Source organism: Polyodon spathula, chromosome 18 (assembly GCF_017654505.1).
Source record: "Polyodon spathula isolate WHYD16114869_AA chromosome 18, ASM1765450v1, whole genome shotgun sequence".
Classification (NCBI taxonomy): Eukaryota; Metazoa; Chordata; class Actinopteri; order Acipenseriformes; family Polyodontidae; genus Polyodon; species Polyodon spathula.
This window is the reverse complement of record NC_054551.1, coordinates 32480804-32507190: the sequence shown is the minus strand read 5'-3', so window position 1 is coordinate 32507190 and position 26387 is coordinate 32480804. Positions and strand designations below refer to the sequence as shown.

The 26387-nt window shown below is 37.0% G+C and overlaps 1 pseudogene; it reads left to right on the top strand.

Moving 5' to 3' along the window:
• LOC121330687 overlaps nucleotides 1-26387 on the top strand; it is a 248659-nt pseudogene that overhangs the window by 5636 nt on the left and 216636 nt on the right.

Genomic DNA, 26387 nt, shown 5'->3' with positions numbered 1-26387 from the left:
TATGTAGGAACCTCAAATGCATCTGGTTAGATTTAACAATTAAACATCTTAAAACAGTGTTTGCCCTGGTATTGTGGAGCTTAATATGTTTTAAAACATTTACTGAATGATTTGTGGGCAGACTATTACTAAAATTCCATATCACACTGGACTTACAAGTGATGCGATTAATCAACTATTCATTCGTTCACTCTGATTAATCAATTGCAAAAAGAATGTAAATATTAAAACCCCCATAGTTCTGATGTTTGTTCTGAAATTTGTCATCAATCGTGCAGTCATTTTCTGCTCCTTGAGTTTTTAGGAGACTGAAGAATGATACTAACATGTTCTTTTAATGGTGTGATCTGTATTGCTGAAGCCGTGTCGTCTGTAAAAGAAACAGAATGTTCATCTCCACTGGCTTTTTATTATGGCCTGTCATCACCAGTCCTGCCTCGGCTCCACCCAGGTAGACACTGAAGGAGGCCTCTGGTATTGGCTGTCCAGAAAGATGTCAAAAGGACTGCTGCATTATATAGTTAGGGCCTGGAACCCGGACCGATTGCTCCTGAGTTCTTCAAGTAGATAATGCGTCATTGTTGCCGATGTCCACGTCACCGACTCTCAGTCCAACTCCGAATAGCAGAAATGAATATATATATATATATATATATATATATATATATATATATATATATATATATATATATATATATATATATATATATATATATATATATATATATATATATATATATATATTTTTTTTTTTTTTTTTTTCTTGGAAAAAGCCTCTTTTGCCAGATGACATGCTCTGTAGACCTCAGACACTGATTAATGACTGTTGCATGCACAAACTGAGATCAGCTAACATATATGAGATCAGCCTGATGTCTCCAAGTCTGGAAATTCTTCTGAATGATTTATGGAATTGATATTAATCTCTTTCCAGTAAATGCATTTCCAAAGTTGGAAACAAAGAGAAATTGATGTTACTGCACTAATGTCAAATTAATGTCCTGTTGCTGTTTTAGTAAAGCAACAGCAGCTAAATGTTTTAACCACTTACGGGCTGCAGTGGTGCATATGAAACCACTGGGCAAGATTGCATTTACATGCCCACTGCTATTTATGCCCTTACTTTGCAATACTGTACTGTGTACAGTTGCAGCGTTTTTATGATAGTGGTGGTAGTGGGTTTTGAGTAGCTTACAGGAGTAGCCAGAGTGCTTTGCTTTGCACTAGTTTGCTAGGTAATATGTGGACGGACAGTCATAGATTGCTCATTTTACAGGGAATTACTGAAGGTGTTGAAGTGTGATTGATTTTTAAGGCCACGGATTGCAACAGTGAATTAGTCAGGAGGCAGAAACTAGCCCTTCTATTGATGCAAATCTCAGAGCTAAGTTATAAAAAAGAGAGAGCTTTTCAGTGAGCTGAGATAGCAGCAGTGAAGGGCGTCTGAATTAGGGAGGAGTGCCATTGTTGTTCTTGTTTTTTGCTTTGCCATCCCTCCCAGTGTAAACATTTGCATATAAAGAGTTTATTAAACACAGGCTCTGATAAGAAAACTGACAGCTCAGTCGGAATACAATTGCAGAATTAAGTCTGCCAGTGTTTGAGTAAACTAATGGAGGGGTGGCCACCATTATATATGTATCGACATTATAAAAACACAGCTTTATATATTATCTACCAATATAAAAACAAAACAAAAAAATAGAAACTGTTTATTAAAATAAATAGAGCTTAAGCATGTATTGCAGTAAATCTTAATTAATATGCATTGTCATTACTTCATAGATAAAAAAAAAAAAAAAAAAAAAAAAATCCGTAATAATTAAGATGGTAAATGTGTGTTTGGTTTTTAATATTAATTAACTAAATTGCTAAATGACTCCTTAAAGTAATTGTAGCTCACACAGTCGTTCCTTGAATTTTCTCTGCTATGCACATCCATTCATTATATAGGTCTCAAATGTGCAATTTTGAAAGAAAACTATGTATTATCATTTTATAATATATTTGGAACTACTATAGGTTAAATAAATATTTGTTTGCAAGCCATGCTTTAAGACTGGCTTGCACTGGAGGGTGAAATTGTCCCCACCCCTTTTTTCCTTTCATTAATAACTTGTTGACTCATTCAGCCAGACACTACACCTGTAAAGGGTGAAATTGTCCCCACCCCTTTTTTCCTTTCATTAATAACCGGCTGCTTCCCCAGTTGACTGACGGATATTAGGTAGATTTCGTTGAATTATTTTGTTAGATCTTTGTTCGTTAAGATTAGGCACAGTACAGTACTACATTATTTATAAAGTATATAGCATTTTCTGAGCCAGACTGCCACTTTCTGCTGCTACTGTGGGAGTTAAAAAAAAAAAAAAAACATTTGAACATTGGATAGGAACTTTTAGCCTGTACTTGTGTCCATCTGGTTCAAGGGCTGCAATATACAGTATACTGACCTACATTGAATGGTAAGCAAGTTTTGCTTTAAAAGTTTGTAAGTGTCTGGGCATGGAGTTACTAGATATTGCAAAGTCTCCAGAGGTCATGAGACCCATTTATTTTCTAAAGACAGTTGGCTGTGTGTAAGGCCATGGTCACTGCCCACTGATGCAGCAATAATACTTTATAATAATAATAATTTATAGTTATAAAGCACATTACTTGTTCAAATATCTGTTACAAATACACCTTTTACAGCTAAAGTAATGTACGATGGATTTACACACAGCACACACCTGCAGAACAGTGCGCGACCTCTTTGACTATTTTGTAGGTCTACAAAACATTGGTGTTAAACTATGCTGTTGTATGACTTTGTATCCTTGCATGATACTAAAAAATTGAATATTTCTTGCTGAAATAGTGGTAGTTTTCCTGCATAGAAGGAATGTTATTAAGCAATTAATTTATTTTGTACTGTATACTGCATTGTGGTATCTGATGTTGATAATGGTGCTGTCACCGTGTTTGTCATTTTGATGACACATGCCACCTTTTTCATAAATATGTGAACAGAACAACATTCCAAAACGTAAATGTTGATATCTTGTATCTAGTGTAATATATCTGAATATGTTTATTGAAACGGTGCTATGGTTGTGTTTGCTGTTTACTTAAAGTATAAAACCTAATTTGCATTTAAATTAAACTCCAATTCATTTTCAGCTGTATGCAGATTACAGGGTCACTTGCTCGTTCATATTGCAACTTACATGTTTTGTGTTCTATAGAAAAAAAAAAGTATTATTAGCTAACTATGTTATTACCTTCAATATGGGAAATTTGATAATGCAGTTTGTTAAACTCTATTGTGAATATTTCCTCCAGCCATCATTAAAAACCAAGCTTATAGTTCTACATTCTTAATGGTAATGTCAAAAAGTGTATACATTTACTTAGAATTGACTATGCAAATAGTCATTTTTATAACCATCACAGGTAGTCTATACTCTGCTATACTGACTATGACCTACATTCGTAAACAATATAAGCTTGCTATTTCTGCATTGTATTAAACGAATTACATATTGTCATAGCATGATACTATACTATATATATATATAATATATATATATGGCTATAATATATTATATATATATAATATATATAATATCAGTCAATAGGATCACAGTCAGTCAAGAGGTAGTATCATTAAAATCAGGGGTACGAGTTGTGAACATGAGTTAATGCAATTACAACTGTTCCCATTGTTCCCTTTCCCCTTGCTCAGTCCAAAAAAATGTAACTGTAATATGTGGTATATATTCTGAATAACAATAGCAGAATTGTGCTGTATGCTACATTGGTCTAATATTGTCTCATTAAGGTAATTTGCTGTTCTTGCTACTTGAATAACCTGCTATGTGTAGCACATCCTTTTGTATAAGTGACCTGTCCTTGACATGACTGATTTGATTGGTTTTGTATTCTATAACATGTCTCTGTTTTAAAAGGCAAGACAACAGACTTTAATAGTTGCATGTTTGGCAGCTGTTTCCATTTTCTAATACTGCACAGTAATTTCATGATGCACCGTAAAAACTGTTGACTCTCTGGGCCATTCTGGAGAACAGATTTTGTTTGACTATCAAAGTCCGGTTTGCAGTCTTGCCCATCTTTACTGAAACTCTAGCTATGTATTGCAGAATACCAGGGATGACATTTGCATTACAAATTACAAATGAAACCATTTTTATTTTATTTTTTTTAATTATATACTGCCCTTGATAAACGTAATCTCCCTTGATAAACATACTCTAGAGTCTAGACTATTATTACTGTCCAGTAACTGTAGTCTTGTATTTTTGATAACTAAGCCTGCTGTTTTGTGACCAGAAGGTTTTAGATTCTAAATATTTGAAAAAAAAGCCTCATGTCAGTTCTGAGAAGTGATTTATCTTGTCTAAACAGCAGTGTTTAGCTGACGAAGCCTGAATGTGTTTGCGTGTATGTTTATTTATTTTGTGTTTGCTATGCAGATAAGTTGTCTTCTCCCGCAGTGCTGTGTTCTGTAGGATGCCATTTCCCTTCACACTCCATCGATCGTGCTGCTATTCTACCTCTCTGCTTTACTTCTCCGCTCCAAATCTCCACTTTCATGCAGCACTGGCAAGCGTGTTCGTTTCTGCATTGCTGGACTTGGGGAAGTTGGAGACAAGCACTGCCTATCAAATAAAACAATACAGTCAATTTGTTTGTTTTTCCTAGAAATTCATGTTGTGAGCTAGCAAACAGCTCAATTTACTCAAAAAGAAAATAGTGTTATCTACTTTATGGGTCATTTTAATTAAGGTTTTACACAGCTGTTGCAGTGGAGCGATGAGAGCTGTCCTCAGCACCCCTCTCTATCTTCATGACATGTCCTTGGTGCTGAAGTTGCTCCCATGCCTGAAACAGCAAATGGCTTTTTTTTTTTGTGGAATTGAGAATATAGAGATAAATCTAGGCTGTCAAGGAAGAATGTCCTCTGCTTTATTTTTATTCCACTTATTATTATTGCATTTTTCATCTCTGATGCTTTCTGACCCTCTCTTTTGCTCTTTTTATTCCTTCTTTTTTTATACCCATTTTGCTTTTTTCTCCTTGTGGCTTTGTTTTATATTTTCCCCTTCTGTCCATCTATTTTCTGCAATTCTTTTTACCTCAGTCCTGGGTGCTTTTTCTCCCATTAAACCTATTAACCTCCTCCCTTTACTTTTTTCATCTGTTCCACTCCCTCTCTCCATTTCTCTCCTATTTCCTCCCCCTCTCCCTCCACTTGTCCCCAGCTGGATCTGTTTCATGTGATTAATGTCCTTGGGTGTTTGGGTTGTTGATCAGAAGTCTCTCTCATTCATTCTGAAAGGGAGACCTGTCTGTAATTGCAGAAGCTCCACAGTTTCAGTCCTTAGGCCCCGTGTTGCTGCCCTGTACTGTTGCTCTTCTTTTGAGTGATAAAAAGGTGCAGTAAGTGAAAATGATGGCAACAAGCCTCGGAAGCACTAAAGTGGTGCACACACACAGTGCCAGTGATGGAATAATTCATTTCGAAGCAATACTGATGCTGTAAACACACTTTCAAACCAGAGTTATCATTTTTCATCTTCAGCAACAAGCAAGAAAGGAAACTGAACAAGGATCTGGAACTGTTTACCAATCTGGGTTTTAAAAACTTTTATTTTTTTATATAAATGGGAAGTGCCAGGCTAAAGTCCAGTGGTGTCTGATAACATTTTCTTATAAATGTGTTTTGTTTTGTTAGCCTGACCAGTGAGATATTTTCAAACCATGTTAAAATGCATCTGCTTCTAAATCTAGACAACTGCATTGCACTGTTCTACCTTGAAGAAATACAATTTATTAAAAAAAATAAAAAAATGTACTTGAATATATGCATTCATTCAGTTTTGCACCAGGCCCCAATGTTATTGCTGAGTTGCATTCCTTTTATATTGTAGATTTCAAGCTTTCAGACTCATATTCTAGGAAGGCACATGCTTGCAGCAGTATCTGAATGGAAAAGTTGTGAAAATTCAAAATAAATTGTGTATTACTGTAGGCACATTATAAACAGTTCTTTTTAAAAAGATGCAGCATTTTCCTCAGTGTTATATGTGTTATATGTAGACACTATAAGAGAGTTGTACATGCATTTACTACACTGCAGGTAAATACATTTAAATAACTACAAGCACATTACAAACAATGGAGTTCACAGAAATACATTTGAAGCAATTGGTATCATTAAAAGAGGGATGGCACTCGAATGGTGTTTTACCTCTACACTAGTGTCTGTGTGAAGCCTGCTGTTGAGAGAACCTTATCAATGCCTGGAACTCTTAACAGGATCTTAAGCTCTATTGCTGTGGCTTGAACTTGCAGAAATGAGAAATACTTGCAAGCCAAAGTGGCCCCTAGTGCCACTTTGAATAAAATATATTGAATGATGCACCCGAGTTCTATAAAACACAAACATACAGTTAACATCAACAAATGTTTCTGTAGGATTTTTGTATTTATTTTGTTGTTGTCGTTTGTTTAACCGAATGCTAGATGTTTGAGTGCCAGTAACAAGTGCACCCCTGGAAACGATGCACTGCCCAAGCTTTGGACTGCTTTTCAAAAGAGCTGGGATTTTTATTTTGTAAAGCTGCCAGTGCATTGACAGCATCAGCACGTTGTGTAAATCCCCAGTTTGAAAAGCTGCATCATAATAGAGGATTTATTCTGCTAGGCTTCTCTCTGCATAGTCCACCCCACCCCCCACCCCCATCCCCCTATCCTTCTCCACAGTAGATTTGATGACACCCTATTCTCTGGCTGCTTTGCCTAACCCTAAACATGCCTGAATCCGAATAGCCAACAATACCAGTACATGCACAGGTACATGCTGTACAAAAAGAAGAAGATTTTGCAGAGAGAATACTTAAACCAACCTTTGACCTGTTGCTTTGCTGTGCGTATGATCTACTTTGCACATTGGAGATAACCTGAAACCACCGGTCTACCATGCAGTTAGCAAAAGAAAAAGAAACAGAAGCCACTGAAAACTGCCACAGACAGACTGAATTAAATCAAAGGTTTGTTTTTTATTTAATTCCAGCCTGGATCATCAAAGGACACTGTAGATCTCTGAGTTATTATTGGACACTGTGACAAATTGGCTATACCTGGCTAGAAGGAATTTAAAATCAAGATTAAGTAAGCGTGTAATATAAATACTCTCTTAGATAAAATATGAATGGTTTAAAGGTGATGGCAGGCTGTAAGGTATGATTTAAATACAAACATTCAATCATAACTGCAGATGAAGACATTTGACTTCTTGAAGACTGCACCATGAAAGCTGGCAAGTTTCAGAGTATTCATTTGACAAGAATTCCATGAGTCAGAGCTTGGTGGAAAAGCTGTAACTGCCAGGCTACTTAAACATATTTTACTCACCTGTGGATAGAAGCGCATCACTCTTGAATGAAAATCCACATGTCCAGCATCTAGAGCTTAATCACTATCATGATACATGTGCTTTTAATATATGCCATGCTCGGTAAACTACTTTCCCTCCATGACTGCCTACATAGGTGAGTCTTATTTCTGGTTGTGTAACACCTGTGTTAAGTTTGATCAGTCCAAAGCAGTTCTTGCAGGAGCCTGACTGCTCAGCTGATTATTTTAGTAACTCTACTAGGTAATGGATACTAGTGGATTTGCAGACCACTGAACTTGACTGTTGTTACTGTCGTGCAACCAAGAAATCTAACCCTTGAGCAACTACAGGTGCTCTGATAAGTCCTGTATCTGACTCCTTCTCTCTCTCTCTCTCTCCTCTTTCTGTATCTCTCACTCTCTCGTCTGTCTTCTCTCTGTTCCCGAACTCATTACAGAGCAATCAGCCCAAGCTCTGAAGTGCGCATCCAGAGGGAGCAATAACTGTAAATAACCAGGGCTGCAAGCTCCCCGATAAGTTGTTACCAAGATGATAACAGCCCTTCTTAGCAGTCCTGTTGACCTGTTTGCCTCAGGCTTTCCAGGATCCTTCAGCTCCCTCTGTTTTTATCTTTTAAACTCTCTGCAGGGAAGATAATTTTATGGCATTAGGAAGAAGAAAAAATAGATTGTTACCCTGCTCAAAGACGCTCCTGAGCTTCTGTACTGTCTTTCCCGTTATTCACTTGCAAGCAGATACCATGAAATTGCAGCAAACTGGCATTTACTTACTGAGCTAACCACTGCTGCAAAGCTGAACATTATTATAGTAGGGAACAGAAAAACAGGCAGCCAGCAGCTGCCAAGTGGCTGGATATTCTAAAGTTTATCCTTTATCGTTTCCAAACCTGATAAATGTCACTATTACAGTTTTGGACATGTTACACTCTTCTGTCACAGTCGACGACTGTATTATTGGGTTTTCCAAAGTTTACAGGTTAATGGTTGAGTGTTTGAAGTTTTGTACCAATACGTGGGTGACTGCTAAACCCAAACATACAGGTCATTTTAATTTAGAAAACATTACTGTTTGGTTAACGAGCAAACCATGACCTTAGACAAAAAACAAAACAAAACAAAAATAGGATTTCAGATAACTGAACCACTCTCTGGAATTTGATTGCATTGCATTTTGTTTTGTTTTTTATTTTTCTAAAATGTGTTTAGAAGGGAAAATGAACTCCACTACGATGCAAATGAGATCCACACAGAGAGCCTTGAGTCATAATTCTGTTGACAAAGTGTAAAATCACAACTGCACCAATGGAGCTGTCGTCTGTCCCCAATGCACCAAAGCCATCTCTCTGTTGGGTGGAATTTTACATTTTGTTTGTTGAAAACTGATTTGCTGGGTCCTGCATACCATTTGTTTTCTATGCTTGATGGTTAATATTGCACATACAGTTGTGTGTCTCTGTTGAGAGAAGATAGCTTTGAAATTACTTATGTAAACTGAACTGTCCGGTAGACATAACATACAGCAACATTCTGTACAACTGTAGATAACCAAACTGGCTGGATCCAGATCTGAATCCTCAGGACAACACAAGATACAAAATTACTGCACATTGATATCCACTTTTGAATTCTAAATGCAGAAATCACACTTACAATCTTCACTTCATGTCCATGTATGGGGTTTTAGTTGAAATAAATTACTGCTGGAAATCAGTTTTTCAAAACTCCTTGGTTGCAGGTATTTGGGTTGCTATTAATTCACGTTTAAATGCATTTATCTTGTGTAGCTCCACGATTGTGCTTTGCAAGTCTTAACATTTATTGACAAATAATAAGTGTCAGCCTGTATCTAAAGATTGTTTAAAATTACCACTGCACAGCAGCAAAACACAACTGATCCTGTGGTGTGAAATATGTTTTCCTTGATTGCATTTAACCAGTTAATTTATCCATATTCTGCACATTGCAAAAATGTTCTATATTACTTTCCATATATTGCCAATGACGGCACATTACAATAATTGTTAAGGGGTGTGGCTGCTGTAAATAGTGTGTGTGTGGGAATCTAGGTTAGATTTTCATTTAACCCCATCTCGGCCAGCAGTCCCAGGTGTGGCAATTCCCCAGTTAGGTAATTGGTTCTAACTGGGGAGTGTCCACATGTATAAAAGGAGCCAGAAATCCATTGTTTGTTAGAGGAGTTTGAGTGTTTATGCTGTGGTTTTGTTTGCAACAATCTTTCATGTGCATACTTTAGACAGCAAGCCTAGATATATTCACATTGGTGCACAGGCAGATGGGATACACAGAGCAAGGGCCATAAAAATTGTTCTGTGGTCAATGTTAAATAGCTTGAAGCAATGGGAAGTTTATAAGAGAGTATTGGAGTTGGGTATTTGGGAATTACGATGACACAGGCTGTACTAGGATGCTTTTATTGTCAATTGGGATTCCATCCATGCTAGATTCGTTAATTAAGTATGTCAGTAGGTTGTATTGCATATACAAGACTTCATACTGTCAATCACTGATAATCTCTGATGGTAGTAGTAGTAGTAGTGCAGAATATACATACTGTATTAGATTTGGCAGAGCAGTCTCAAAAGCGAGGAGTCTGGAATACAAGCTTCATTTCAGATTTTCACCCCTTCAGCTTCCCTAAAGGAATTAGAGGTGGCACTGATTGAGGAATGGTCGCAAATCCCTCCAGAGCAATTTGAACAGGGTGTGTGGACGCATCTAGGCCAGCCAAGTGTTAACATCTGAAGAACTTGCAGGAAGAGCTCAGATTAGCCTCCGGTCACAGAAGGAGGTGGATTTGCTGAGACAGCGTGGTGGTTGCCCCATCTGCCAGTAATTAGCTCTGTGCTACCTGGCACCTGGCTGTCCAGCCCACACTCTTCAAAAAGGGCTGGCTGGCCCAATGAAACGCAGCGAGCCACATGGTCCCTCATTCATCACATGCCTCCTGCTGTCTGGGGATAGGGTTTTAACTCTGAGACATCTGAGGAGGGGACCGGCTTTGGATCCAGACCCACAGCAAGAAGCTCCAAATAATGAATCTTTTGATTGATCTGCTTATTCTGTATGTTTGTACAGGAGATGTAGCATCTTGTTCAGCAGGGTTTGGAAAGCAATATACGCTTAGCTTAATGAGATACATTGTCTCAACTTACCAGTGTTCCCTGAGCAACATCTCTCGGCAACATGGGGACCCCTAGGTGGGTGGGTGTGTGTGTGTGTGTACTGAGTGCATCTGAAAGGGCCAAGATTTGAAGTACTTTTCCTTAACTAACATATTTCAGAATGTGTTACGTATAGCCACATCTTTCAAAAACTCTGAAGTGTGACATATATACGTTTGTAAAGACCTTCCTCCTTATATCCCCAGATTCAGATGTGCTCAATAACTTAATAATGCCATGAAAGGGAAAGCGGCTCCCAGTGTGATATATGTTGTACAGTATATATGAGCACCTCTACTATATCCCTATTGCTAAAATAGGTATGTTTCCCTCGAAGATGCTTGCATCTGATTATGTGACGAACTACCAAGGTACTAAGGTTTGAGCATTCTGTCTCGACAGGTAACCTGGGACGGGTGGATTACATCAGTGAGTTTGAGTTTGACCTTTTCATCCGGCCAGACACCTGCAATCCACGATTCCGAGTCTGGTTCAGCTTCTCTGTGGAAAACTTACGGGAGTCCCAGGTGAGAAAGCAACAGATATCCCACAGACAAAACACCTTACAGTACTCAACATCTAATACAGTAACAATCAACACCCAAAAAAAGAGTGGTTTAGTTTGTCCTATCTGTTTCGTGTAATATTTCCTAGTTCAAAGGATGTATAGAGTAAAGAAAATAACTTGTTTTTAATTTTAGGATGCAGCAAATAATTATAATGGACTTTTATGTGCATAACTAGCTAAAGATATTCTCATAATTGTGGAGTTACCACTATAGCTTGAAAAGGGTGCATTTCGTTCAGAACATTATGTTTGATAGTTGTTTAGGGATTGCCATTGTCTGGGACGAAGATGATGACTGCATCTTAAAAGTGGGAAAAAAAGCAGAACTTTTGGAAACAACCATTACAGAAGACTTCTAAAGTCTACCTATCTCTGGACCCAAGTACTGCACATTGATATCCACTTTTGAATTCTAAATGCAGAAATCACACTTACAATCTTCACTTCATGTCCATGTATGGGGTTTTAGTTGAAATAAATACTGTTGCGCAACTTAGTGTTAATATTGTGCAACTGTCCATGCTGTCTGCCATGTGGGACTAAACCACATGATGTACAGCAGTATTGAAAATAAAGTTTTAGAAATGGGGGACCAACCAGTTTAGTTAAAGCACATCAAGCTTCTATAAATAGGCTGTGTGAAATGGAACTCGCTGAGTCTTGGCTTTGTTGGTGATTGCAGCTGGTGCCACAGTAGTGAACCAGCTGCAATCTAGCTGCTCAGTGCTATCTTTCAATGTCTCTCATCAGCTTTACCCACTGGTACTGTCTACCACAGCTTGTTCAACAAAGCTTGAATCAAGAGGTGTGCAGTTCCTCTCTCGCTTAACTGTCTAATGTGCCTTTCTTATCAATATATGAATTGAGTCTTAGTTTAATTTTATCCCCCCCCAATACGACTTTCATTGTTGAATGACCACAGAATGCCAGTGGATGGTGGGTCTGAACATAATGGGTTGGACTGTGTTTTTTAACACCTTTGATAACAGGAATATTTCTTGACGGATTCATTTCTGTTGTATAGTGGTGTATACCAGCTGCATCTCCCTGTTGGAAGTCACTTTCAGTCATGGTAGGCAAGACAGCAGGTCTTCCCAACCTTGATAGAGGGATAATAGTAGGGAGGTACTTTTGTAGAAGGAATAGTCATGTACCCCTCAAAAACACATACCACCTTGCTGACTTGTGCCATGCTACACCCTATTAACAGTGTTATGGCAGGTGTTTCCAACAGTTTTGCCGTTCCCTTCTTGTTAAACAAATATAGAAATGAAAATGAAAGGCGTGCCTGTTGGCCTTTTCAGCGGAGCTGGGTCATTTGTTTTCTTTTATTAACACAGAGCAGAGCCTTATCAGGGTTGTCATTTTGGTTTAATGGAGAGAAGTTTATTAAGTAAAAGACAGGAAACAGTCTGCTGGCATGGTGTCTGTATTCCCACTGGGTAATATATTTATATGCAGCCACTAACAGGCCTTGTTAGTGCTAAAAAAAAAAAAACTGTTGAAAGTGTGGGACGCTGTCTCCTGCAGCCTGACTCTCTATCGGCTCATCTCCCCGCAGTGCTGTAGTCAGCGCTAATCAAATTTTATGGTCACGAGATGAATGGGAGTGCTTCGCAAAGAGCCTTATCGATTGTAAGGGAAGATACGGCCAAGCGTCCAACAGGATATTTGCTGTTGCGGCAAAAAAAACGTATGTGTGTGTGTGTGTGTGTGTGTGTGTGTGTGTGGGGGTGGGGGGGGGTAGCTCAGAGTTGCTGCTTGTGAAGAAAGTGCGCCCCCACCCTCCTCTCATCTGCTTAATCTTTTTTCTAGCAATTCAATTTCCTTTTAAAATGAGAACAAGACAGAATTTAATCTACTTCTAAAGGGGTGGGGTTGGGGGATCGTTGAATGGCTGAACACATAAATAAAGAATAATACATAAAATAAATAAGTAAAGCCGTCTCAGGCTACACTATAGAGATATCAGCACATTTCCAGGGCACTCGGCTGGAGTGTTTTATCCCTCTAAGCCTACTGGTTGTCAGTCTTGAACAGGGAAATTGGAAATAGTAAAACCCTGTGATATTAGAACTAAGATGGCCATTTTGAAGGAATGTAAGCCAGCCTCAACCAGTTTAAAGGCTTTGTGGAAATTGGATGTGCCATGGGATGTTGTGGTGTGTTTGTGTATGTTTTGTTTTTTTTTCCCTAGTGGACGGTGCTGGTTAGTGACGTTGCATTGTAGGTGCGGATTATTATATTGTTTGATGGTAACATTCTCAAGAGGTAGCCCTGACAAGTGTCTAGTGCCATTTGATTGAAGAAGCATTTGATTGTAGAGAAATTCAATGGAAGGGGAAGTGATTGTAAAAATAGTCAATTTGGTGGGGAAAGTGCTTGTTCAGAAATTCAATTGTAGAGTATGGTGATTGCTGCGACATGTACTTGCAGTCCCCTCTGGGCAAAACTATTGAAAATGACAAGTGGCTATTCCATAAACCAGTGCATTAGCGATTGGAAAGATCAGTAAATGAAACACGAGCCAAAGCAATTAGAAATATAAAGAAAAAAGTTGAAACCAGAGAACAACTGCAGTTGCAGTTTCCTGAATTACCTTTAGAATCCCTTTGCAATTAGTTTTTCTTAACTTTGAACCGCCCCCCTCGTTTTATATTTCAGTACCATTGAGTTCTAACTAGAAGGGGACTTTTTTGCAAGGAAGACATGGACTTTAATAGGTGTGGACCAGCATGGAGGCGAGGTCTGATCTAGTCTTACACCTTCCAAGTCTTTTCAAAGTGACACAGCGATACAGCAAGTGGTTTAAAAGGTGTATACAACATACTAGTGTGACATTTGGAACAATTCCCTTCATTCTCAAAAATGCTTGAATGAGGCTTGATGAATGAGTTTGGGACATGCTTATTAATGCTTGCTAAATCAGAGGGTCAGGGTTACCCTTACCTTAAAAGATGTATCCCACTATTCAACTACTATTCAATTATATTTTTTTCTGAAAGACATAGCTCTACTTAAAAAAATAATTGTAAAATATTGGGAGAGCAATTGTTAATAACCATTGGATTACAGTAGCTGTCAGCAAAAAAAAAAATGTTACAGCTATATTGACAAGCTTGAACCTGCATGTGAATGCGAACTGTGTCATAAAACATGCACTGTGCCATGCACCATACTCCAGTTCATGTCTGCAGAAGCACATGCTCTCTCATATGCATGCAGTAATGCAAAATTCTTGCATTGCTCAGCCCCTGGGAATTAGAGGGGGTGATGAATCCTGCTGGTGTCTCCTCCTCCACCTGGATTGCTTATTGATCATTATAATCACCCCCCCCCCCTCCCCCCCCCGTCCCCGTCCCCACACTGCCGACAGGGACTGCTCTCACTGTGCTGTGCCACAGAGGTGGGTTTAGCAAGCTGAGTGCCTGGATTAAAGGCTGAATCAGAGTTTATTAGGTCTATTCACAGAGGCCCATAGCTTCCCCCGCCCATGACTTCTTTTTCTATTAGCTCTTCATTGGAGAAATGGTACTGTTTATGTACAGCAGAGGAAGATGCAAAAAAAGCATCATGTTTTAATGGATTGTTGTGATACAATTAAAGCCTATATCATGTAAAAAATATCCCTATTTTCCCTGCTTGGCCCCCTATAAAAATTTTTTTTTAAAAAATCTCCAGTCTTCTTTCAACATATCCAGTAGATCAGCACAATTGTAGTTTACTGGTGTGGATCAATAATGTCCTGAAGGGGTGGTGTGATATTGGCTTATAAATAATCCTCTAAGCTGAAGGCCATTCTTCTATAATATACTGGTAGTGGGATCTAAAAGGAAATACGAGTTTAAACCAATTAATTTCAGAGCTGTAACTCAACAGTGTATCCTATAAAGTATGTTGGTAGGCTTTTTTTTGTGTACATATGACTTTTGAGGCCTAATTGGAATCCCAACCATTTTCAGGCAGTGCACTACTATGCCATAGCTTAACCCCTCTGCACATTCTTTTAAAACTCCTTTCGACAAGTATGATTTCAAAATGTTGCATCTTAGTAACAGGAATAACCTCTTGGTTATTAGACCAAAGCATTTTTTTGATAAAACTGTTGCTGTTCTCTAAAATCCTTTGATTTTTGCAAACATTTTCAATTTACAAAACAAAAAACACACGGCATTCTGGAAATGTTATAACTAAATCCTGTTTAAAAAACAAGCAAAAAGTTCCCACCACAGCTCTCTAGGTGACATCTGCTTTCTGTGCTGCCATATAATACCAAGTTGTATATGCAATATTTGCATGACAGGTAATGTTGAATGGCACTCTACATGTCTGTGTTTTTGGATTTTCATTGTCTGTATTTAAAATATATGAGATATTATGAGATGCATTTTATGGCTTAGAATGGCAGAATATTGATGTAACTTGGTTAAAATGAAGAAATAAGTAATCATGGTGAATATCCTTCTGGAATTTTTATATATTTTCCATTGTGAGTGTATTATGAAAGCCAGTTTTACAAAAATATGACAGTATATAAACAACACGGTTGATTTTGTGTTGATGTTTGTGTGGGAATTCACACACACTGTATATATTTAAGCTTTTCATATCAAGACACATTTATATATTTTGTGATGTTTTGCCGAAGAGGACCTGAAGCTTTTAGTTTAGTATAAAAGAATAAGAATTTGCAAACAGCAGGGCTGTGCACCCTGTGTGGTGATGGCGATAGGAAAACATGGGGGCCATGTGGAGCAGTGTGCATCTGCATGAAATTATCTGCGCCGAGTCAGGACATGGATCATCCTTTACAAACGTAATGAATACAGATTGCATACCGGATAGAGATGCTCTGCAATCTGCTGCACTGCAAATGAAACAACTGCTGTTCTAATCAAATAGTCTTTTCATGCCAGCACAGCCTCAAGTTGTCTAAATTCAATTCCAGATACTGGGTTATAAATGTTGTAATTAGGGTACTGTTTAAAGCGCCCATGCACCCTTTTTTGAACACATAAAGGCTCTTTCTTTTACAGTAACCATTCGGTTTCCAGATGGCGTAGTGAGTCAACCTATTAAGGGTTTACCAGATAATAAAGCTAGAATAAGTGATGTTTTATTTTTATAACAGCATATTACGTCATGCTGCTGACTTTTTTGTTAATTAAAAAACTCTATTATTTGCAGATTTAGCTCCCAGTCTGATTGCATCATAATCCTGCATTTTACGACAGGCTTTGCTGTGCTGTGAATGGGACCACTTGTGATGCTTGTTTCATATTCTGAAATTGCAGGAAAGTCACTAACAAAGAGATTCCACTTGTCCTTTAATTCAGAACAACAACAATGTGAATTGTAATATACAGTACTAGTCTAGACGGGGGGAAAATAAAATGCAATACCAATATAACAACAGTAAAAGGCTGGTTAGGCCAACTGTACACGGTAAAATATGAACTATTTAGCTTCTGCTGACTTGAAAGCATGATATGCAACATACGTGCAATTGTTTTCACGTGGTGTCGTATTGGACTTAATAGTTATTTTGGTATGTATATAGTTGTATTGCAGTCATAACCTGAGATCTCTGGTGTGACACAGATTTAACCAATAGCTGTCCTTGGTGCTGAAATTGGTGTAAAAATTGTTAGGGTGACTTAAGATGGGATTGCTCTAATGCAGGAGATCTAGCCAGGTTGGTGGTTTAAATTACTGTAGCCTTCTTTTTTATATATATATATATATATAAAAGAACATAGACTCAATGCCATACCATACAGCTGGAAGATGGATTCTTCTACACCCCAGTTTTTTTTTTTTTTTTTTAAATGTCTTGGACATGACCCAGTAATATTTACTGATGGTGATTAATTCACTGATGGTCTTTAAAGTGTTTTCTACAATTTAGCATTTACTGTTTTTTCAGGTATGCATTTAAATATGTAGTATAATAAAAGAAATTCTACATTTTGAATGTGACACTATTTTTTCTGCTTTATGACATATTATCATATAATCTGTGTAATACCTATTTTTAATCTGAAATATCTTGAATTCCTATTTGATATATATATATATATATATATATATATATATATATATATATATATATATATATATATATATATATATATATATATATGTATACAATTTGGGATCACTAATTGTTTTTTTTACCCAATTTTTTCACCAATTTGAAATGCCCACTTTTAAATTAGGGTAGGATGGAGACAAGCACACATGTGGTCAGCCACCCACTTCATTTCATTCGGCAGGCCTGCAGGCGCCTGGCCAGTCTACAGGGGTCGCTGGCTGATCTAAGCCCTCCCCACCCCGGGCTGCGCGCAGTTAATTGTGTGCCGCTCCATGGGAACTCCTGTCCATGGCCAGCAGTGGAATAGCCTGGAACCAAACTGGTGATCTCCAGGCTCTAGGACGCATCCTGCACACCACGCGGAGTGCCATTACTGGATGCACCACTTGGGAGCCCTGAAATACCTATTTTCTGTCTGTGAAATATCTTGAAATACCTATTTTCAGTCTGTGAAATGCAGTGAAAAAAATACAGCTCTAACCCTACATATACATTTATATCAGCACAAAAATACAAACAAAATAAAATTTGCAATAAAAATCAAAGAAGACAATGGTGCCGAATGTTTCTTATTAATTCAGTCTGATTTTGCAGCAACAAAAAAAAAGTGATTTAAAAAAAAAAAAAAAAAAAAAAAAACCTAAGCAGAGTGTTTGCTTGTTTGGAAACATGTTCTGGAGTCCTCCGCACATTTGCATTTTGATTCTATTCAGTGGCTTTCACTTATTACTCTAAAATTGTTTTTGAATCTCTAATTTCTTGGATGTCTTTCTATATTGAATGCTATTTGCCTTGTATTATTTGCTGCCGGGGCTGCTGCGAGAGTTGCTGTCAATCTACATTCACGGCTAATGTTGTTAACTAAAGGCAATATTGTTGTTTTCACTGTATGCTGTCATAAACATTTGACAATTGTTTGGGAAACACGCAGGAGTATGCAAGCTCGAAATTTAGACCCCTGAAATGAGGAATTGAAATTTATAGATAGAGAGCTGAATCAGAGTAGGATGTCACGAGAACAACATGTCAGAAAGGAAAACGTCAGTAAACATGAAAACGATGTACGAGCTAGTTTATTTATTATTATAACACAAGGAATAATGAGGACACAGCTTTACACAATAAGCCTGTAATTATGTCAAAGGATTCTGGTGACGTGGCAAACTCCAAGAGAGAAGCGCGAGACATCGGAACTCTGAGATGGATTGACAGACTTGTATTTGCAATTTTAGTAGAATTCTGTTGTAGCAGATTAAAAAATATGAGGATACATTATAGAACATTATACATTGTAGATGTTTATTAAGGGTTTACAGAATTCTACTTTTAGCAATATTAATATTATTAGCAGTGGTACTGTAGAATTATAAAACACAGATTTAACAAGCAGAAATAACACCCAGTTATAACAAACAATATTACCCATCCAACATTCATCATTAGGTAATCAGAAGCGTGAATTCATCCTGATGGGAGAAAAACAAGTTCTGAACACCTGCTTTACAGACTAAGCCTTGTCAAGATGGTCTACAGAGAGCTTTCTCTTTAATTGTAGACTGTATTGACAACAGCCAGATTTCAACAAAACAATAACTGGATAACCATAGGTGTCTACGTGATGACTGCTGTGCAACAGGTAGCAGCAACAAGTAGCAGCCCTTGGCACTCTGCACCCACTGTCATAGAGTCAGGTCGAGCCAGTATGACAGTTTGTCAATGAAGCAAAGCAGCAGTTATTTCGCAGTGCAGCCGATTAAGTGCTGGCGAGTGCCCGGGGGGATTTCTCGTTGCTGCTTTATTTTCTTCATCCTGTAGATGACGTGGCTGCTTCCTTCATGCATTTTTCATGACTTCCCCAAAGCAGGCTGCCCTGCCAGGCAGACAGAGTGATACAGTATCGATCTGAGTCCTGCCATTTTATTCTCCACTGCCTCTTGGCTCTAGCTTGTGAGTCCTGGTCCCTGAATTCTCATCAGAGATTAGAGTTTTAGATCTGAAATAGCTGCTGTAAGTGGAGGCTGATGTTGCTCTCTGTTACTTGTGTCATGGAATTGTTACTAACTGGTTATTATTATTATTATTATTATTATTATTATTATTATTATTAGAATCTGAAGGGTTTGTTCAGCTCACTGCCTTGCAATCAAGGTGACCAAGTGTTAGAACTCAGTGCTTGGATGAGCTCAATATTTCCTCATAATTAACAGTAGCCATGGATTTTCACATGCCCAACATAAGAATTATTTCCTATTTAACTCCAACATTTCATCAGCTGATTCAGTAATTATTCGTAGGAGAATCTACTCTCCAAGTGGAGTATGTAGCTCAGACTGACACACTGAATTCAGGAGGGGCAGAGACAATAGCTTCATATTACAGACTCATCAGGAGTTCTGGGTTTCAGAATCAAACAATGATGTTTGTAAATGTCCATTGTGAATTCCATTGCCGATTATGTCCCCTCTGTATCCTGTGTTGTCAGTCACACAAGCATGAATGTGAATGTGTATACAGTAAGTGGACCCAAACGCGTGTTCCAGTGTGCTGGGAAGATTATATTAAACCTTGTATCTGTAGTGAGCAGCATGATTACAACCGGCATGAACTGTCCCTTATTGCAAAGTGCTATCTTTGAAGCAGAACCTTCTTCATCATGAAATGTCAATGGCATGTAGGTGCTGGTAGTATAGCCTACTGTAAATGTTACAGAGAATGAATTATTCACTGATGACTGAAAAATAAAATATTGCTTTTGAACGGTACCTCCCATGTGAGGGTGAAGACGTTGCTGCACTGGGGGTGCTGGGAGTAAAATTGGTACATCAGCACTCTGCACCACCTAGCCTCCTCCTAAGAGGCTATGTTAGATATGCAATTCCAATGTCTTGTGATGATGTTACAGGCTGCTGAAGAACTGTGAGCTAATTGGAAGTGCTCACATTGTAAATGTATTACATGTCTATACAAAGTCAATGGTATCTAAATATGGCATATTGCCTCACTCTTGCTGTTGGCAAATGTTTATCCTTAATGCATAATGGATTCATGTTTTTTTTTTTTTTTTTTTACCTTACAGCAAGGTATCTACTATGTTTGAGAACTAATTGTAAAGCATGTATAACGTAATTTATGGATACAGGGTAGCAACGAAGGGAACATAATAATAATATGCGTTTACTACAGTCCACCGGGTACAAGAGACAAATAGAAATGGTATTAAAATGCAATAAATGGCCCTCAAGCATTACCCAATGTTTGTTGTTTCAATAACAAAGCTTGACAGTGTTTTCCTTCTTTCTTTTTTAAAAAGTTTAATGCGGTTCATGGTTTAATTGATTAAAGAAGAAAGCAGGTTGTTAATTTAAGTGCCTTTTCTCAGATTCATTATGAATACCTGTGTACAGTCTAAAAAAAAAATATGTTTTTCATTTTGATTGCAATTTGCACAGTGGATTTTTATTTAGGAATTTGCCAGTCAAGGGAAAAGCATCTTTCTCCAATTGTAATCTAAGCCTACAAAAACAAAACAAAACAAAACAAAAAAAACATACTTCTGTCTACAAGTGATGCTCAAATATTATGCATATGATGCTCAAGTATTATGCAAGTTGTTTCACCTTTAATAGAACTACCATAGGGTACAGTATATTTGCAGAAATGAACTTGTCTATTGTCACATTCTTATTTTTTATATGTGCATTGAATCCTATGCAGTCAAATTTAAGGTTATTTTTCTATTTAATTATTTTTTTTTTTAATCTTTTCGGTATGTAGTGTATATAAATTACGTTTGATACTACTGACAAACACCAAGATGCGATATTTTTTTTTTCCTCTGAGTAAAGTTCAAGTAATGGTACTCCCAGCACTAACAATTATTGAACTGAACTGTAATCTTTTCTTGAATGTACAGGCATGGGTAGGATTGAGTGCTAAAGCACTGCATTGCTTATGCGGAAATCAGACAATTCCAGATGATCAAGAACTGAACAAGACTACCAGAGTTTGATAGTTGGGGTACCTGCCATTCTGAAAAGGAGAAATGAGCAGCATTGCATATGATTTTACAATGGATTCAAACTACAACAGAGTGTCTTTTACTCTGAAACTATCCTGGCAGCAAGCTTTGAGCAAAATACTTGTTATTGTATACACAAGAATCAAACTAACTGTCACTCTCAACTACCAAGGACTCAGGAACGCTACCCGTCATTGCATTCATTACATAGTTACTGATCAAACTGAGTGTGTGTTATTTTAAAACTGTTGAGGAGTGAGGCTCACTGGCTGTCATTATGTACTTAACAATATCTTACTTTTGTAGTTAGAAAGTGCTAGTGCTAGTGTTCACATTATTATTCACTGCTGGGATGCATAGCCCCAGTGACAGAGATGTAGTGGTGGTGCATGTACATTTGTAACACTTCACACTTTCTACATAGAAGAACTGCTTCTCTAATTATGATTAAACTTATTATTATTATTGTTATTATTATTATTATTATTATTATTATTATTATTATTATTATTATTATTATTATTGATTTATGGTGTCAGAATATAGGGATATAAGGAGGCCCAAATGTCAACATTTCTTCCTGTGGCAAATTTGATGCGGGTGAGTCACATGAATATTTTCTCCAACGAATCACATGACACATCCTGATAATCTGTAACTAAATCTTTTTTATTCTTAATTCATAGAATAAATCAAAATATTTTATATTTATACTCAAAATGTGTGTGAATTGTACTGTAATTGAATTTGTTGACATTATATAACTTTACATCTTACTTTTTATTCGATTCTGGGAGAAATTTGGCGCTGGATGAAATCTGCCACCACACCAGTCCTTTTGTTTTATGTTACGTATATCACATCATTTAAGAGTTTCTTGAGAACAGCTTATCCCGTAATATGCACTTTTTCATGATGCAGGTGTAATTTTGCAGTGATAGCTGTGGCTAGGCTCTGCTATATGTCACTGTAACTAACTTGTTTGCACAGTGCAAGCGGGACCCTTGTTTGTCTTTCCAATTTACTGCTTGGTCTTTGAGTAAACCCAGGCCCCACCAGAAACTCAGAGACTTATATTCTGCTGAGGACCAAGCAGCCTTTTTTTCATTTTTGAAGAAAGAAAGAAAAAAGAAGAAAAAAACGAATTCACCACCAGAGAGAAAGCATTAAATGATGCGTTTAGACTTGACACATCTAAGTGAATTCAGGCTCTCCATTGGGAAGGTGTCTTTTAGCACATTCTGCTGCTGAATTCCTTCTGCATTAGCCTCTGTAAAAAGACTGAAAACGAGTCCCTACAGAGAACTCAAAGGCAAAAAGATATTTTCTGTTCTGTTTAACTGAGAATATCTCTGTACCCCCCGTATATAATATATATATCTAATATATATATACCCCCGTATATATATATATATATATATAATATATATATATATATATATGTGTGTGTGTGTGTGTGTATGCTTGGATGAACAGGATTTTCATGTTTGGATATTTGCTGATAATTTAAATATTAGCTTGGATATTCGTTTGTTTTAAAAAATTAGTAAAAGCCATTGCTCAGCTTTGCTTATAACAAAACAAATTTAATAATGTAATATATAAAATCACTACACAACATTTCCAGCAAGTTGGGCACTGTTTAAACTGTGAATTTCAGAATGATGTGATTGCCTTTTTTCTGTCCCATGAGATTCTGACTTGCTGTAAAGGAGCACAATGCATTTTTGTCCCAGATGGCTTTCCATAAAGATCACTTCGTGTGCGTGCACATAATCTGGTTTGTTTACTTTTTGCTGTTTAAAACTTTTAAATAGAGCTGCTGTTGATTTTGTGTTTCTATCTATCTATCTATCTATCTATCTATATAAACACACATCACACAGAGCTCTTTTTCATTTGCCATTTTTGAAACTCGCACAACTTGTGAGGTGGTAAATAAGTGCAAGGTATTTTTGTCATTTCTAGCGAATACAAACATCTGATTTTTGTATCTGAATACATATAAAAAATATTGGTTTGAATATTCAGCTTGCAGTGATATATCTATATCCACACACACACACACACACACACACACACACACACACACACATACACACACACATATTTATATGTACCGTATTACTTCAATTTGGCACCGCCCTTGAATTACAGACACCCTAATTTTGACGCTGCAGTGATATACTTTATAATAGAGGCCACTGTCGAATAAATGCCGCTGTCAATAAAGAAACATTAAGGTATTTTTCTCACTGAAGATCCCCCGAAGATCAATTTAAAATAAACGCAGCAGCGCCAAATTGAAGTAATTCTCTCTCTCTCTCTCTCTCTATCTATCTATCTATCTATCTATCTATCTATCTATCTATCTATCTATCTATCTATCTGTATAGTTCCCCCCCCCCCCGCTATTGCCAGTGTTTGTTGTAGCGTTTTAAGTCTCAAAATATATGTAGATATCATTTGTATCTATTTATTCATTCATTAGTGCAGGTTTTTTTTTTTTTAAACCACTAAGCATTCCAGTCGTTGTTGTATTCAGAGGGGAATGCAGCAAAGCAAATGAAGAATTAATTAAAACACAGCACAAGGATCAGTACAGCAGGTTACCTCTCAGTTCAGAGGCAGGAAAAACAGATCTAGCATTAAGCAATATCTAATTAAGGAGTAGCCAGTTATCAGCAGGTTACTTGATGCGTGAGCATTTTCCCAGTAGTAATACAAAAGTATAATTTTTAAAAGATACATAAATCAGGCCAGTGTTTTGGTAGCAACTTCACTGTGCTGATGGTATTTTTATGCCTGGTTTTCCATTTGCATGTTAATGAGGCGGACTGATGTTATTAATATTAGGTACAAAATTGCAATATAATTAGCTACAACCTGCTCCATGAAAAGAAATGTTTGCTTTTATGTTTAAAGCTGCAGTGACCCTCTATGGAGTTCAGTTTTACAGTAAATTGATTCTCTAGCTACTGCATTCCACTGTTGTTTACACTCGGCTTAATCAAAAAGAATGCCAACTTTCCTCACCTACAATTCACCAAAATTTGTTTTAGTTAACATGAAATCTTATGGAAAATTACTTAAATGCTTAATACTTAAATGCTCTACATTTTGTGTAATACTTACTGTTTATTTTTCAAAAAGTGGGGTGTTTTAAAAGAAATTGTTTAGTTGGGCTGTTTTGTGCACTGGCACGTTTTGAGTGAGCCTGTGTTTGACTGAGCAGGTGTAATACAGTGCAATACAGAACAGTCGGTATGTGCTTGTTCATGCTCGTTTGCAACCCTCCCAAAACCGTTCTGTAAGCCCCAATTTGAGCTTTTGACATGGGATTTATACCGTAACTATTCTGCTCTGTCAAATGACTAATTATTCTACCCAGTTATAGACATTTCAATATGTAAAAATCATGTTTGTATTGTATTCTTCTATGAATAGTACAACACTAAAATAGATAAGTAGAATTTGAAAATCGAAATTGACTAGAAAGTAAAAAAATACGTTTTTGTGTTCAATAGAGAATGACAGAGCTTCTGTAACTTTGTTTTCATTGTTATTGTTTTATGTTTTGTTCTTGCAGGCACAAGTATTACAGGCTGCAGGAATAAGCCCAAACTGAATGAAGCTAAATAAACGTGGCTGAATGGCTCATAACTCAATTATTATTATTATTATTATTATTATTTATTAATTATTAATATATATAGTATATTAATTGTTAAATAAAGCTCCATGCCTGGGCCTCACAGACAGACAGGATATTTAATAGGATAATTACAGTTTAATGGCTACAGTGCAGCCTGGACGCAACACAAACTGAAAGTGTTTTCACACAAAAAATTGTCTTTCTGTTAATGACATTTGCTGCAAGCATAGCGCAGAGCAGCATGCCTGGTACATATTGCTGAATGTTGACTTACGTGCACTATATATATATATATATATATATATATATATATATATATATATATATATATGGTACAATACTACACTACAACCTGCCACTGCTGCACAGTTAAGCAGCTATTTCCAATCCAACCTGTTTTAATGTATTTTTGTACCAGTATTTACATTGGGCAGCAGCTGGCAGCATGTAGTATTATTGGTTCCCTGTCTGTTATCAAAGTTGTACTGTAGGTAAGCAACATCAAATTACAAAACTGTATCTATAACATGTCATTTAATTGTAATTGATCAGAACAAACTTAAAATCCCATGCTTTTTGTCTATGCTAAGCTAAGTGATTTTGTTTCTATATAAAGAGTGCTTTACTACTCGACGGCCACCGCCTTGATGTTTTTCAAGAAACTCAAACATTTTAGATGGATGACAAACAGCAAATCTGTATGTTACATTGAGTAAGCTGTTCATTCAAATAGTAAGCCATACTGTTATGAGTAAGTACTAAACAAGCCAGTAGAACTTTACCACAGTAAATTTGTACGGTAATTTTGCCGTTTCTCTATGCTTCTCCCATTTTTACACTGTTTACCAACATAGGTTACCATAATTTGCCATGTTTTTTAATATCCTTTCCCATACCTCTCTTGGGTTTACAATGCTTACCTTTACCTTACATTGCAATTCTTTATTACACTTTGTTATTTACTCTGTTAAACTTGTATAAGGAAACATAATACATATTCTAATGTAGTGACAGATGTATTGTTTTGGAATTAAGGAATTAGTAAATGTTAAGTGGTAAACTACATTGAGGCACCATACATACTGTACCTAGTAGAGTCGTGTTACTAACATGATCAGGGACCAGCAGGCTGAGCAGCAAGGCTCCTGCTAAATCTGCACTAAAATGATCAGACATACTCCAAGAGCTACTCAAAAAGTAGTAAGTCTTACCTGAGTCTGCAGGTTTTGGAATTGATTACCTGGCAGAAGAGATGCAGACAGCCATAAAGGAAAAATTGTTTACCAGTTTTAGCAAGAACATTTAAGTGATTACAGACACTTGATCATTACAGACTTGTTAAGTTATTATTTAAAAAAAAAAAAAAAAAAAAGGTGGAAGAAAATTGATTGGGACCTGGTTTGGAATCTAAGCAGCCAATGAGCACTGACACACCCCCAGCCTTTTGT